The sequence below is a fragment of the Heterocephalus glaber genome, unplaced genomic scaffold (assembly GCF_053883595.1).
Source record: "Heterocephalus glaber isolate CG9 unplaced genomic scaffold, H.glaber_assembly_v1.0 deba00001610, whole genome shotgun sequence".
Lineage (NCBI taxonomy): Eukaryota > Metazoa > Chordata > Mammalia > Rodentia > Bathyergidae > Heterocephalus > Heterocephalus glaber.
In genome coordinates, this window is record NW_028258381.1 from 4,671,085 (window position 1) to 4,685,022 (window position 13,938).

The 13,938-nt window shown below is 35.7% G+C and overlaps 1 long non-coding RNA gene across 1 annotated transcript; it reads right to left on the reverse strand.

The window, feature by feature from the left end:
* Positions 1 to 9,262: 9,262 nt before the first annotated feature.
* On the reverse strand, positions 9,263 to 13,626 carry LOC101724425 (uncharacterized). Its single transcript, XR_206258.4, has 3 exons — positions 13,449 to 13,626; positions 11,124 to 11,237; positions 9,263 to 9,608 (listed from the first exon to the last, which is right to left on the reverse strand). It is a non-coding gene; the product is annotated as an uncharacterized LOC101724425 (long non-coding RNA).
* Between the last annotated feature and the right edge of the window lie 312 nt (positions 13,627 to 13,938).

Sequence of the window (13,938 nt, forward strand, 5' to 3'; positions counted from 1 at the left end):
AAACAGCAATCATAATAATTGGAAGAGTTTTTTTTCCCCACATTTATGAGACTAAAAATGAAAGTCTTTCAGTATTTAAATGAAACTCAAATCAAAAATCCCTAAACTGTTTTATAATTTCAATGCCTAGCTTTAGCCAAGGAAGTAACAATCTACAGCTCTTTGTCATGTTTGCAGCAATCTGAAAAAAAAAAATAAGTTTTTATGCAGACACTGACAGGCTGCCCATCAGTGGCACTGGAAGGCGCCACCATAATTATAGTCTGTTTCACACACAACTTATTTCGGAATAAGTGGGCGAGCTACTATTTTGTACTTTAATTAAGAAATCTGGATTTTGTTTATAATAATTGACTGTTAAGCAAATTCTTGCCAGGATATCCTTGTAAAAGAATTTTTGCCTAAAGTAAGCTTTCATTTAAGATTTTGGAACAGAGTTGGAATTTGAAGTAGAATTCTTTTTCAACTTTTTTAGTTGCTTTTATTATAATACTAATGATTCAGGAATATATCTGTGTATACTTTTGATCTATTCATCAACGTTGACATGTTTGTTATTTGCTTCTTGAAGAAAACTATTGAAGAAATACACTGTCGGCTAAATCAGAATTGTTTCCCACATTAGCTAGTTAGTCCTAAAAATACATCACTGCCTGAATAGTGTTATAAAATGAAGCAATCAATATGAAAGACAGAGTAGAGTGCCAAAGAGACAGTCTAATTCCTTAATTTACCTTAAATGTGAAGCCCCCATATGTCCTAATGATTTCTAAAATATCTTGTATGGTTTTTGTGGCTGTTCCTTTCAAGTCTTTCAATACAGTAAACCCTATAATGCTGATATTGTGAAAAAAATTCTCTTCAATTACAATTATGTTTTGGTATGTGTGATAATTATTAGCATTGTTTACTACTGCTTTTAAAAGTCAACTAGGGCCAAATACATCTGAAAATTTCCCCTCTAGAAGAGTGAATTTCCAAAGGAAATCAAGTGGAACACTGCCACCTTTTGGTGATGTGAATTGTAAAACTGCAAATGCTTGCTGTGGTCTTTTTGAATGGAAATAGTACTTAGATATACTTTCAGCTTTCAGAAATAGTAATCCTATCTCTGTTGCTATGAAAAATATTTTCCTTGAAATTTTCATTTCTCAGTTACAGTGCTCATCTTTAAGTGTTTCAGTTTCCATTTTTGTGAAGTTTGTTGAAAAACTTTCATATCCTAGGGCTTTATTGTGAACATTTCTGTTATTTATAGGTGTAACAAATCACAGATAGGATTATTGTACAGATAGGATTTTGCAGTAACACATTCAAATTCACCAAAACATTAATTGCATTTCTTTCAGCTAGAAAGATTTATGTTTTCTCACTCCACAAGTGTTTTATGTACATTATTTCAAGTTAAAAGGTAAAAAGTGATACAGTGAGTGCTTAGCCATATCTAGGGACTGATTAGTGGATGAGAAAAAATGAAGATCTATATAGATAGACCTAGATTTTCATTTAAGACAGAATTGAAATTGCGAGGTTATTTTAACATGGGAACAAAGCAAAATAAGAAAAATCAAGAATGAGAGAGAGGACAAGTATTAATAAATAAGGTAAATAAAGGAATAAGGTCAATCAAGGTCCCACAGCCTGGCCTACTGTACTAACAAAGAGCTGCTCTGGCCATCAGAGCAGAGACAGGACTGAGATGTGACTCTCTGGTAGATCTACTTGCCTAGTATACATGAAGTCCCATGTTAATCCTCCAAATGGAAAAAATAGAGAAACAGCAATAAGATAAAATATAGATGAACTCAAAGGAAAAGAAAAGTCTTAGGTACTAGTACAAAGAAGACATGTAAAACCAAAGACTCTGTAAAGTGACTCAGTAGATGTTCACACAGTTTCAGGTTCAGGTAAAGCATCATTTTCAGGGGCTACATATTAAATGTCCATAGAAGGGCATGAACATAACCTTGGACATATGAAGTTGGATGTCAAAATTGTATACCTAGAGAGCTTGGAAAGTGAATGTGTGATTCTCTGCAGGATAGAGGAAAGGGATAACATAACAACACCTAGGAAAGTTTAGGGAAGTAACAGAGATATTGGATTTGGCCTGAGGTTCTAACCTGAAAAAATTAAATTATCTTTAAAAATTAAAACATAAACCATCATGGTACTATGCTGTTCCTAAGAATAATAGTAGAATCCTCAAGCCACAAATTTAAAAAAACAGTCCCAAACTAATTAAACAAGTACAACATGGACACATGGCATCAGGTCAACAATTTAGAATCCACAGTATTCCAACTGGGGGGTGGGGGATCCTTACTGAAAAGGTCAAAATAAAAAATTAGAAACCACATATGGAAACCAACCTAAAGTGAGCAAGTATCAGATAAAATAGCCTAGCCAAAACTGGGGACATAAAACCATCTGTGAAAACTTAAATCTATGCTTAAAATGGTGATGACACAACAGAAATAACAGGAAAATTTTGAGCAAAATATTGCAAAAACAACAGGAAGATTCTTTAAAAATTTTATAGGAATAGAATATATAGTTACCACAATCTTACATCAGTAAATAATTAAAAAACACATTAGACACAAGTGAGGGGGAAAATTAATGAACTAGAAGAGAGGCCAGAGAAATTTACCCACTGCAATGCAAATATTATGATAGGTTTCTCATCAGCAGACAGCCTTTGTTTCAATGTAATATTTGTAAGTTAATTTCAAAAATAACTACTCTATGGCCATTACTACTAACACTTTTAAGTATTCTTTGGAATTATCATTTTCCATGGTGGAGACAGTCAAACACCAAGAATCAGTTAGTAAGAGTCAAATAGAATGTGTGGTTTTTTTGTTCCATCTGCAGTACTGAGGATTGAACTCAGGCCTTTTGCACTGAGCTACATGACCAACCCTTTGTAGACAGGGTTGTATAAGTTACTAAGTTGCCCAGGCTCTGTTCAAACTTGCTACCCTTCTGCCTCAACCTCCCAGAGTGTTCATTTTACAGGCATGTGCCACCATACCTGGTTACAACCATATTCCTTTAGAAGAGTGTTACGGGTTGTGTTCAGATGTCCCCCCAAAGCCTCAGGTGAATGAGGTGGGAATTTCTTTTTCAGAAGTAGTTAATCTGTAATGTGTGATGCTGGGTTAAGGGTGTGTGATTACTAAACCACTACATGTGAGTAATTGATTTGGCACCTCCCTAATCCCAGTAGTCTAAGATAAGAGGGGCAGAAATATGCATTAAACTCACTTGTTACCTTTGCTGCCTTGTGTGTGCCATGTTGTCTCTCCTCTGACATGCCTGTTTGTCATCCCTGCGTTGGAGTCAGTTGATTATAGACTGAAACTTCTATGAACTGTAAGCCAAACAAACCCCTTCCCTTTTAACTTTGGGTGTTGTGTATTTTGTCTCAGCAGTGAGAGAGAAAGGTAATTAACACAGGATAAGATGTCCTTTAATTTAGGAAATTATTAGAATTAATACCTCAGTACTCATAGCAATAATAAGTAGTATTACCTAATCCTTTTTCAAAGAATACAGACCTGCCAAAAATCAATACTAGAGATACTAATTTTTTTTTTCAAGAAAAATAAATATTGTAATATTTTATTAGGAAAAAACCTGAGTTAAGAAACAAGCTATATACAAGAGAGAATAGAATGGACATACCATTCTTACATTCCTTTAGAAAACTTGATCTAAGTATATGTAAAACAAATTATAATTAGCCTAGAACATCTATAATACTGATTGCTGAGAATATTGTCTATCTCTATACTACTAATAAAATATCACATGAAATTATTATTTCAAATTTCAGTAGCAAGGCAACATGTTCCTTCTATAATACTGTCAATCACTCATTCAAAAGCACTTTGTTTCTTCTCACTGTACTTTAGACATTTGGATTGGTACTAGGGATATAAAAAGTATCTCTACTCTCATAAAAATCAAAGGACTTTTCATGTCTAAGAAGAAGCACTAACAGCATGCAAAAAGATGATAATCTAGAAATTTTAACCAACACTCAAAAATGGCATTTTCAGACATCAAGTCAAAAGAACTTTCAACAGAGAGTTATATAAATGCCATCAAGCAACCCATAAGTCCCTCACCTCAAGTATAGAAAGGGCTCAAATGTAGAGAAAACTGCCAACGTCTTGTGATTCCTTCCCTTTTTTTAAGCAGGAAAGGTTGGAGGACATTGTTTACCTCTAACATGGCACTTAGTTAACAGGGTATTTATGAGTTCCCAAAGCGAACTTGACATGTGTGCCTTCAATTTGGGAGTTGCAAGAAATCACTAGCCAGTGGCTTGGGATTGGTCCATGAGGTGGCTGAGTGGAGTGGTTCTATATCCCCAGAATAAATTAAAGCAATAGATGCTGGAGGTTCAACCCTAGACCATGTGGGCCGCAGGTGGGAGTGAGTCAGTGTGCTGAGTCATGTTAGGGCCCAGTCCACGAGGCTACCTAAAAGAGTGAACTGGCTACAGTAGTTTACAGTGAAGCTAAAATCTACCCCTAGAGTCCTAGCAATGACAAATAACAACAACAACAACAATAATAATAATAATTATAAGCCACAGGTAAAAGCATCACTGACTTCAAGAAATAGTAGATGATAGGTTCCTGCTGATGGAGACAGCGGTGGATCTTAGGAATTCACATAAGCATGTGTTCTCATGCCTGTTGACAATTTCATGTCTTCTTTTAAAAAACAAATGCCTATTTGACTTAATGTCCTTGACCATTTTTTAACTGTATAACTTGGGGTTTTGCTACTGGGTTTCATGACTCCTTATCCCTTTATTGTACATATGGTTTGCAAATATTTTCTCCCATTTTATAAGTGGTCTTTTCATTTGGTTGCTTTTCATTTAGTTTCTCTTCATTTAGTTTCATTTAGTTACTTTTCATTTAGTTACTTTCAGCCCTCAGAATCTTTTAGTTTGCTGTAGTACACTTGTTTGTTTTTGCCTTTGTTGCCCATGCTTTTGGTATCATATCCAAAAAGTCATACTGAAATCAGTGTCATGGGGCTTTTTTACCTTATGCTTTCTGCTAGTAGTTTTACAGTTTCAGGTCTTATATTTAAGTATTCAACCCATTTATAGTTACTGTTTTAAAATAGTGTATAACAAGAATCCAACTTCGTTCATTTACATATGGATATCCAGTTTTTCTAATACCATTTACTAAAGAGATTTTCCTCATTGAATATTCTTGGAACCTTTGTCAAAAATTAGTTGACTATATATATGTGATTTATTTCTTGCATCTCTATTTTATTGAACTGTTTATGTGTTTGTTTGTAATGCCAGTGTCATATTGTTTGGATTACTATAGCTTTGTAATATAATTGGAAGTCAGGAATTATTATGCTTCTGTTTTTGTTTTGTTCTTGTTCTCAAGATTCTTTTGGCTGTACAAGGATGGTAAAGAGTACAGCCAGTATGGGGTTTACTAAAAAAATTAAAAATAAAACAACCATATAATCCTACAGTTTCATTTCTGCAAATATATCTAGAAGAAATGAAATCAGAACCAAGATACAGAAACAACCTATGTCCATCTGTCTATGAATGGATCAACATAATGTGATATGTATTTACAATCGAATACTATTTGGCCATGAAAAAAGAAGCCCTAGCATTGTAGCAACATGGATGAACCTGGAGGGAGTTACACTAAGTGAAAGAAACCAGACACAGATGTGGTTTTACATTTATGAAATCTAAAAAGTTCACACTCATGGAACTGAGAGTAGAACAGAGATTTCCAGGGGACAAGGGGCTAAGAAAATAGATAGATGCTAATCAAAGGGTACACATTTCAGTTACGAAATGATCAAGTTCTGGGATTCTAATTTATATCAGGTGTGGTGAGTGTGTATTAATCTGATTCAATAATCATTATACAATGTATAAATGTATGCAAATATATATGTCTAATAGTCATGTGCACCTTGAATATATGCAATCACTATTTGTCAGTCAATTACTTTAAAATGAAAGTTCACCAAAACCTCAGTTGCCCATGAACTAGCACAAACAATCAACAAGTGGGATCTCTTTTTACTAAAAATCTTCTGCACAGCAAGAGAAACCACCAGCAGTGTGAAGAGAAAATCCACAATGTGGGAAAAAATTTTCACCAGCAGTCCCTCAGACAAAGGTCTACTATCTTGAATCCATAAAGAACTTATAAAAATCAGACCTCCCAAATTTAAAGATCCAATGCAAAAATGGGCATCTGAAATGAACAGACATTTGTCAGACAAAGAAGTAGACATGGCAAATAAACATATGAAAAAATGTTCAACATCATTGGTCATTCGAGAGATGCAAATGAAAACAATGCTGAGATTCCACTTCACTCCAGAAAGAATGGCTGCTATCATGAAATTAACCAATAACAAATTCTGGCAGGGCTGTGGGGAAGGAGGAACACTGATCCACTGCTGGTGGGAGTGTAGATTGGTGCAACCACTGTGGAAATCAGTATGGAGATACCTCAAAGAACTAGGACTGGAAGTCCCATTTGACCCAGCTATTCCTCTGCTGAGTATCTTCCCCAAAGAATTAAAAGAATCATACCACAGTGATGTATGTGCACTCATGTTCATAGCAGCATAGTTTGTAATAGTTAAAACTTGGAAACAGCCCAAATGCCCATCAACTGGAGACTGGATCAAGAAAATGTGGTTTTTTAATGAAATGGAATACTACTCAGCCATCAAAAATGAGAAATTAGAGACATTTATTGCTAAATGGATGCACATTGAGATGATACTCTTAGTGAAATAAACAGGACACATATGTGTAAATACCAAATAGTTTCTCTAGTGTGAGAAACTGAAAGTGTAAATAAGGACTAAAAGGTATAATAGATAATATGAAATAGGAAGAAAAGGGGCAAAGGGGAAGGGGAAGTGGGAGGGGTAGGGGAAAGGAAAGAGGGGAATGGAATTAATATGAGAAAATAAAAAAATGGAAATAAAGTTTTTGTAAATAGAGAGGGATGGAGGAGTTGAAGGGAGGGCAGGGGAAGGGGGAAAAATAAGAACCAAGAGAATATGTAAAGGTTCATATCTCCAATGATGAATGTCATTATGTTGTACACCTAAAATGTACCAATTAAAGGATACACGAAAAAAAAAAATAAAATGAAAGTTCACATACTTTACAAGAGGAACGGGTCAACATTGAACATCTGCAGGCCCAGAGAATAAGAGGTACTGATTTTATGGCTTATGTCTAGATGTCCACCAAAGCCTCATGCAGTTGTAGATGGGGCTTTTTTCGGAAGTAGCTGAATTTAGAGTGTGTGATTGATTCATGGTGCAATGCTAGGATCAAGGGCAGTAGGATTAAGGTGTGAGTGCTACCAGCCCTAAGTAGTCTGGATAAGATAAAAGGGGCAGGAAGGCTCTGTTGAGGGCCTTTGCTTGCTTGCTTTTGCTGTTTTCTGGCTGCTATGAACTGCTTCTCTTCTGCCTTGGAGCCAAGCAATTATGGACTAAAACCTCTACAAACTGTGGTCCAAATAAACCTTTCCCCTTTTAACGGTAGATATCGGGTATTTTGTGCCAGGGATGAGAAAAGTAAATAAGACAACTGAAAAACTTGAAAATAAGAAACTGTTTCTCTTATCTCTTTGTGTTAGTTTCTTATGATGGCCAGAAATAGTTACACAAACTGGGTAGTTTATAACAACAAATTATTTTTTCACAGTCCTAGAGACTAGAAGTCCAAACTGAGGTGGCAGCAGGGACATGTTCTTTCTAAGGCTGTACGGGAAGGAGTCTTCTCTGCCTCTTCCAGTTTCCAGTGATTGCCTGCACCTCGGCATTGCTTGACTAATAGATGCATCACTCCAGTCTCAATGCCCTCTTTCTCATGACCCTTTCCCCTTGTGCCTCTCCCCTTTTCTTATGAAGACACTAGTCAGATTGGACTTCAGGCCCACCTTAATCCAATAAGACCTGATCCTAACTAATTATATCTGCAAAGATCTTATTTCCAAATGAGGACACATCATGAGATTCGAGATGCATATGAATTTGAGGAAATATACTCAACGCAGTGCACTACTCTACCTCCCCACCATTCAGATCCTGCAGTAATCAGAAAATACAGCTAGTGGTAGAGGAGGTAAGGAGTCACTGAGCAGAAAGAGTGATTATTTCAGTGTTGTCTCCTCCCCTTCCCTTTTTCAGCTTAATTATACCTCAGTTTCTGCACCGCTCTGCCTTTCAGCCACATTGGTCATTGCTTGGTTCCTCAGACCACCCATATTCTCACTTTCTTTGGGACTTTTCTACTTTGCAGTTCTTCTACCTGGAATACTTTTCTCATTACACCCACACATCTAAGGTAAACCAATTCTGTCAGCATTCAGACAAAATACCACTTCTTCAGGAACCAAATGCTAGTTATCAGTCATGTATGAGATCATGGTAAAGCTTGGATGATAAAACAAGCCAATAAATAAATTACAGTAATAAGAATGTAATAAATATTTGTATGTAAATATATATACATATTAATTTAAACTCAGGTATTAAAATAACTGCAAAATATGCTTTTGAGGGACATCCTGATATTTTGCCTTTCTTTTTTTATTAAAATATGTCTTTTATGTTAACATATGTTAGTGATAGTAGATGGCAATTCTTTTAATGTCCAAAATTTTCAACAGGTAATTTTATGTTATTACAATTTGAAACTGTATTGGCTTATGAAATCTAAATGTCTGGGAGTCACAGAAAATCTAATATTAAGACTTTTTTTATAAACCAACATAGGAGCAAAAACTTGGAAAACTATACCCATGGAGTAATAGAGTGACTACCTTTCAACTAACATGGCCTATTATCCTGTGTTTTTTACCCTTACTTTCAAGTTGCTAGATTACCTTTTATGCTTGTATTTACCTTTGACTCCTATACCATATTTCTTAATCCATTAACTATTTTCTTCCTCATTACAACTCAAATGGTTGCTTAATACAGCTAGTCTTTATAAGACCTTTAAATTCTTTATGTCCTTTAATATTTCACATTACCATCAACCCAACCTACTTCCTCATGTCACACCTGTTGACTGTGTTCTCGGCTTCTGTTCATAGTCATTTCATTTCAGATGGACCCTTCCTAGCACTCCACAAATCATTTGGTATGATTACAAGGTTGTCAGCCCTGTGTTCAAAATCTTCCCAGTGGCTCTTCCAAGCTTGCCTAGCCACTTCAATCTTTCATCCCAGTTCTTTACTTGCTTTATATAGCTTCAGCTGATGCCATTAATTTTTGAAATTCCCTTTTTATCTCCAACTGACTCTGTATCCCTACTTGCTTTTTGTTCTTGAGGTAACATAAAGAGGTACTCCTGAATCTCTTCAATATCCTAGAGTGCAGTGATTCCATAATGTGCTACATCAGCCAAGTTTATTCTCCATCATTCACCCCTCTTTAATTTTTCAACCATCCTGCCTGTGTTGATCATTTTCTCCTTCATTGACAGGGTCTCAATATAATGCAGTCATCCATCCATATCCATGGGCTCTGTACTTGGGATTCAACCAGCTCTGGATCAAAAATATTTGGGGAAAAGACATTTGTATTGAACAGATCCAAATTTCGTCATACTGTTTGTCCCTAAATAATATAGTATAACAACCATTTATGTGGCATTTATATTATATAAAGTATTATAAATAATATAGAGATGATTTAACATACAGAGGAGAACTGCACAGGTAGTAAGAAAATGCTACACCATTTAACATAAAGGACTTGTGCCTCCCCAGATTTTGGTATGGGTGGAGGGAGTCCTGAATTTAAACTCTTTGATTTCACCTGCATCTTTCAAAATATTACTCAATTACCATTTTATCACTGTACATTTTGTTAACCAACTAGTATTTTGCCAACCACTAGTATTAAGATTTTGTTCTCGCAAATTTTATATTTCTTATGTATCAACTCTGATCTCCTAATACAAAACTGACTTTCTCCATTCTTGTCTGTTCTTGTCTATCTCAACAGTATTTGACACCTGTGTGTTAAATGAGTCTAACAATGTTGACAATATTATTCATCATGAAACTTGTTCTTCTCTTGAATTATACAAAAAATTATATAATTTTCTTTTCCTTCCTACATTTATAAAAGCCTCTGATGTATTTTTCTTTATTTCTTGATCCTCTTCTGTCCTCTAAATATTTTCACACATACATGTGTGGTATATAAGATAAACTATTTTAAGAAGTACCATATATTATATATGTAGTACATATAAAAGTGTATGTATAAGTAAAATGTACTTTCTTTTTTTTAGTAAAATGTACTTTTGATAACTCTAACTAATAACACTTTGAAAATTATTAACAAACCTCTATTAACAAATCTCTCGTCCTGACTTACTTCTCAACTGCAAGTCCCACACATCTAGTTGGGTACTTAGTCTCAATATGCACAAAAATTAAACTACTTGTTCCTTTTCAAAATCTGAGTCCCTATATCCCATAATGCATATTACATGCATTACAATCACCATCTATTAAGTGTTCTGTATGTTTATGATAATGCTTAAGGATTTGGCTATACAAAGATAATAGATATACTTTCTCTCTTTAGCAAACAATGTCTCAAGGTCTAGTGGAAAAGACATTCTGGAGGGTGCCTATCTCAGACATAGCAGACCTTAGCAGAATTTCTGAAAGAATGATGCCTATGTGACATTATGAACAAAACATAAATCTCCAACAGAACTCCTGTTTGTGATTTCTCTGTGTGATCTCCAGCTGATGATATCTAACACTACTCAATTTTGTGGGTATGTCACACACACTTCTAGAATTTTTCAGAATTGAAATGCCTGAGACTCAACTGAGGCTCCTGTTTCACGGGGTCAACATGGACCCAAACCACTTAATTTTTCCAAAGCTGCTCACTTTGAACTTTGGCATTGATATAGAATTTCACTAACTAGTCCTCAGTTGAGAAACCCAGAATTAACTACAGAAAGAAAAAGTTCTATAGAACACGGGAAAGCATTTTCTGACCATTAAAACTTGGAAAAATTAATAGGTTGCTCTTACCTGTTCACCCCTTTTAAGATGTCTTACAAAATCTTCTCAATTGCAGGGACATTTACTGTGATATATCTCCACTCTCTTAATTACCTTTTGTTGCTGAGACAAAATACCCAACACCTACAAGTTAAAGGAGGAAAGGTTTATTTCAGCTTACAGTTTGTAGAGGTTTGTCTATAGTCATTTGGCTCTAAGGCAGGGTGGCATGGAAAAGAAGAAACAGTCTGTGGCAGGATAGGGAGCAACCTCACTTTCCTTTTAATTCATCAGGCTACAAGCCTATTGGTTGGTGCCACCCATACCCAGGGTGAGGCTTCTGTCTTTAGTAAACTCACTTAGTCACACCCAGAACTGTGCTAAACCAATTTGTGAGCTAATCCAGTACCATGCATCCTTAATTTCGGTATCTCACAGCCATGATCCTACTACTTCCCAAAAGCCTCACCCATGCACTCATGAGACTTTGGGAGACATCTAGATACAAGCCATAACATTTTGCCCCTGGATCCCAAAAGACTCATGTGAATCCCTTTATTCAAAAGACATTTAGTCCATCTCTAAGAGTTGCTAAAGTCCTAACAGTTGCAGCATTGCTGAAAATTCCAAATCCAAGGCCTTCTCTGAGATTTAAGGCAAACTCTTACCTGTGAGCCTCTGTACAAATAAAAACAAAGTTAAACATTTCCAACATAAAATACCATGAGATAAATTTTCCCATTCCAAAAGGTAGAAATGGAAGGACAGACAAAAATGGAGATGCAAATTGAAACAACACTGATTCCATTTTTCTCCAGAAAGAATAGCAATCATTAAGATATCAAAAAATTACAAATGCTGTCATGGCTGTGGTGAAAAAGGTACACTCTAACATTGTTGGTGGGAATGTAAACTGGTACAACCTTTATGTAAATCAGTATGGAGATTCCTCAAATAACAAAAATTAGAAATTCCACATAACCCAGCTATTTGCCTTCTATGTATTTTTCCCAAATAGCTTAAGATATCATACTACAGTGATACATACATACCAATGTTTGCAACAACATAATTCATAATAGCTAAATCCTGAAAGCAGCCTGTGTATCCATCAACAGAGGATTGGATGAAGAAAATGTGGTATCTATATATAATGGGATGTTACTCAGCTATAAAGAAGGAAAAATTTGAGACATTTGTGGGAAAATGGATGCACCTGGAAAATATAATGTCATGTGAAATAAATGAGACATACAAGTTTAAATACCACATAGCATCTCTCCTTTGAGTAAGGCAAAGTACAAACTAAGAGAAAAATAAAGGAAGGATAGAAGGAAACAAAGGGATAGATCTCTTGCCAATGGGAAGTGGTCCAGGCACCATGGGCGGGGTGGGGGTGGGGGGGTAGAGTGAAGATATGCCAGGTACAAGGTCCTAATACTCTCAATGAATGTGGACATTCTTTGCCATAAACATGAACTAAGATTAATAATATCCACAGGAATGGAAAGGGGGGAAGGGGAACTAGAGGAAGAGGTCGGAAGGGAAAGGGATTAGAAAAACAAGCTCTACTATATACATGTACCAACTTCCCAAGATGATTGTAAAATGCATGCACTGAAAACATGTACTAATAAAATAAAAAAATTGGAAGTTAGTAATTTAGGCCATATTTTTAAGGTTTACACTCAAATGGACAAAAATTTAACATTTTTTCTGTAATGTACTTCAGTATCAGTTTTGAATCTCCATTATACTATTTTAGCCAATTCTACTCAACAAATAATGATGCTCTTTCTCTCTATGAGGTATACAATTCTATGTCATGAACAGAAGACATCTGGTCTACACACTGGCAAATGTCCATCTTATCATCCACTGAACCACAGGGACAAGTGCGCCTCCTGGATTCTAAGTGAATCAAATGGATCCATGATATCACCATTCACAAAGAAAAAAAGATAGTGGAATAAGAGCATGACTGAGGAGGGATCAGAATGGAGACCCTTTGCAGAGGCTGTAGATAATCAAGAGATTAAATCAAGTAGGCAGATAAGACCTAGAGTTCAGAAGAAGAACGGATTTAAGAATCATCAACAAAATGCCTGAAAAAAACACATGTTCAAGAAATACTTGTGTTAAAAGAAATTACAAATGATGGGAAATGCAGATGTAGAATACTAAACTATAATGTTTGAAAATAGAAGATTAGGAAATATATGGAAAAGATTAAGGAAGTATTGTTCTTTAAATAGCCAGACAAGATGGGGAAAAAACATAGTCATTCACAGAAATCAGAAGAGCTCAAAAAGAAGGATCAATTCCCATTATCAATTGTAAGACTGAGGGCCTTACCAAATGCTCTGAGGAGCTGACTGCAGTGAAGAACACCCCGGAAGGAACACACCGGACAAGTTGGAAAGTAAAACAGACCTTAGTCTGGCCAGATGGCACTCCCAAAGCAAAGTAGCTTAGAGAGGCGACTAGCCCAGAGTCTCAGGCTCTTTTATAGAGGGTTGCAGGGGAAGTTCACAGGTGAAATTTACAGAAGAGGAACAAAGGTTAGTGGTCAGCTGACACGTACTGATGGTCAGCAGATGTTTGTAGATTGTTCTATAAACACCAGTTTTCAAACAAAGAGTTGAGTAATTTACTTTGGGACCTTATGGCTGATACAGATCTTATCTAGTGTCCTGGAGCTAACAAGCATCTTTATCTATTTACTCACATTCAATCACAGTTGGGGCTAGGGGAGTTTTATGATTATAGAGTTATGCAGTCCCACACAATAAACTCACAGAGGTCAAGTCGGACAAGAAATAGAAATTATGTGCCCTATTAAGTC